We start from the raw sequence: 3,189 nt of genomic DNA on the forward strand, positions 1-3,189 counted from the left end.
TATATATATATACATATATATATACATATATAAAATAATTAAGCCCAGTCACTGAGTGACCAATGCTTTCGCCGCATCCACAAAGGTCTTAGCCTCGCGGACATCTCGTCAGACTCTAAAGGTGAAGACCTTTGGAATGGCAGTTAAATGTATTTCAAGTATTTAAGCAGGGTTTCCATGCTTAAGCGCAAGTGAACAATGAACATCTAATCATATTTCTTGCATGTACTGAGCCTTCTTTTTACAGTATTATATGCTTTAAAGATATATTAAAAAATGTATCTTAGAAGGCTGTTGATTTACGATTAAACATTTTTTGCCAGCCATATTACATTGTGCTTGTCATAAAATCATTAAAAGAAAATTATGCACTTGTACCATAATTTTCTAGCAGAGTGTTGATCCGCATGAGACTTATGAAACAAATATTAAACAGATAACTTTCGCCTTGACACCACACAAGCACAATAAAAATGGTCAGTTTTGACCATTTTTTCAACTTCAAGAGGCTTGTGTAGTCACAAAAATGGTTTTAGAACCCTGTCACTTTGTATACCTCATTTTGTCATTCACTGGCACTGCGCAAGACAGTGGTGCAGTCACAAAATATTTTGACCCTGAAAACAGGACGCCCTGGTAATATATATATATATATATCATGTATCCGAGTGGTATATCTTTGTTTATGGTTCTAACCGGTCAGAAAGTTATCATTTGTTTCGCGTCTGCCATTACACTGGACAATATCAATCACTCATCAGACATAATGGCCAGGAGCACATAGAATCTTCACTGATGGCGGTAATACAAAGTCGTGATCAGTGAGGTGGTGCATAAAGCCAAAAGTTAAGGCAACTCTTCTTCCTCTTTCAGAGAGGGAAAGAAGAGTTGTCTCCCCTTGTACGATTCCTGCTCTGGCTGAATTTCGTTCTGCATATATTTCCGTTCTCCAGCCCTCAAACGAAGCAAACTACGTCTCCGAAATTAATTTTGTGTCATGAGGACAGTGGGTAAAAATTTCACATTTTTAATTCAAGATTTTCGAATCCTGCGCATTTTTTAGGATCATTGCCTTCTCGGCCATGTTCTAACATTCTGCATTCGTTGAGGTCTAGATCGTTCCAGCAGTTTTAAAAATTAAATTTGTGTAGCGTTCCCTTCTCATTTAATCGCCATATATAACTGGCCAATGTTGTAACGTTGTGTCTGTCCGGGATCCTAAAAGTAGACCAGTGATTATCTAACCTGGTCTTAAAAGGAACCTCCGTTACTCCAATATATTTCCGTTTGTGTCCTTTCGTTGCTGCTGCTAATTTTAAACACCACTTCTGCTTCGATGACTGCTCAAAATTTCTTTTAGAGTGTGTTTTTTTTTCCTACACAAACTCATGTACATACATTCACACACACATACAAGATGGAATATACAAATGAGACATGAAAATCCACCATACAAAACTACGAGTGTAAACTATATTCAGTGTCATTATATAAGGTGATGAGCTGAGGTAACGACCCTTGTGACTAAGAAAATATATGACAAGCTGAAATTTCTCCTTCATCGTATCTAATAGAAATAGCTTGGAAAAACAGAAATAGTTTTGTAACAATAGAAATTGTCACAAAATGAAGGAAGTTTGGTAGTTGACAAGATATTTATAATTACATATATTCCCAATTTGCAGGACCACTTTGATTTCTCGGCCGATTATGTGTATTAGGATGAACTTGAGACGCCATGACAAATGTTACCTATGTGTAAAAAATGAAACAAAGCGTCGCATAGTTTCAGTAGCATAACAATAAAATTGAACTACTAATATTTGTTCATACGTCTAAATGTAAACATATGTACAATATAATGATTACATAGCTGCATTGATACTATTTTGGAGAAGAAAATGAATATAGAAATGTATCCGAATAGAACAACTGGATATCAGCTCAGAAATTTCATTTCAATCATTGAACTTCAGGGTTAAAATATCAAAGCCTTTCTGATAAAAATAATGCATCAATGGGAGATGTTATATCGGATGTGTGAGAGTCGATGCTCAATCAACTGTTCCTGAAATTATCAGTATGCCTTTCTTTTAAATCTTTGATCTATCGATCAGAAATTTGATCATAGGCACAGACCTTTGTTTTAAATCTCTAATCCATTGATCAGAGATTTTGACCATAGGCATAAACGTGGCTGTGTGGTTAAGAAGATTGCTTCCCAATCACATGGTTCCAAGTTCAGTCCCACTGCAGGACAACTTTGGCAAGTGTATTTTAATATAGTCTCGAGCCGATCAAAACCTTGTGAGTGTATTTGATAGACAGAAACTGAAAGAAGCTCATCATATATAGATGTGTTTGTATGTGTGCATGGATTTGTTTTTGTTTGTATTCTCCACCGCCGCTTGACAACCGCAGTTGGTTTGTTTACGTCCCCGTAAACTAGCAGTTCGAAAAAAGCGGTCGATAGAATGAGTACCAGGCTTTGAAAATTAAGTACTGGATTCGATTTGTACGACCAATACTCTTCAGTACGGTGCCCCGCATTGCATGGCTGCAGTCCAATGATTGAAACATGTAAAAGATAAAACATGAAAGGATATTGAAACAATAAATTAGTGTTTCTTTTGTTAATGTCATCTGTAATATACATTTTCAGGACATGTAAAAATAGATTGTTATTATAGAACAAATTTAAGAATATCAATCAAAGGTTTACTAATGGAAAGGCTCCAAGAAGAGACATGTTTCCAATAAAATTCGTTCTGTTTAGGATTTTTAATTATCTATTTTTCCCCGTATAACTACTTTAAAAAATGTTCTCAGTCTATATTATAATTTCACTTTAAACCAACTAATTTTTAATACGTCAGTCTATTGTTTCACAACATTGTTTGAGACTCAGCTGATGTGCCTAAGATTGCATATGGCCGAACTCTGATCTCCAATAATTCGATACTCCTCTGATTATTTGCTTCTGTCCATGGGTGACTCACCCGGAATATAAGAAATCGGTCAATTCTGCTTTATTCTTGTTCAGAGAAATTTGCTCCATTTCTTTGTTTTCTTATATTGCAATGATTCAAGCATACGACAATTGCCTATATTTACATATATTTATACGTACACACATATAGATATATACCTGTATACACAAACACAAAAGTATGCATATATATATATATA

The 3,189-nt window shown here is 35.1% G+C and overlaps 1 protein-coding gene across 5 annotated transcripts in view; it reads right to left on the reverse strand.

Annotated features, from left to right (window-relative positions):
- Positions 1-3,189, reverse strand: part of LOC106880859 (organic cation transporter protein) — a 30,190-nt gene that overhangs the window by 4,433 nt on the left and 22,568 nt on the right. Inside the window, exon 8 of one of the 5 annotated variants that reach the window (XR_001410786.2) lies at positions 1,667-1,752. The exons of the other annotated variants lie outside the window; for them this stretch is intronic. The gene's annotated coding sequence lies outside the window, so the exon portion shown is untranslated. The remainder of the gene's footprint in view (positions 1-1,666; positions 1,753-3,189) is intronic. 5 annotated transcript variants of the gene reach the window in all.

Source organism: Octopus bimaculoides, chromosome 13, assembly GCF_001194135.2.
Source record: "Octopus bimaculoides isolate UCB-OBI-ISO-001 chromosome 13, ASM119413v2, whole genome shotgun sequence".
Taxonomy (NCBI): Eukaryota; Metazoa; Mollusca; class Cephalopoda; order Octopoda; family Octopodidae; genus Octopus; species Octopus bimaculoides.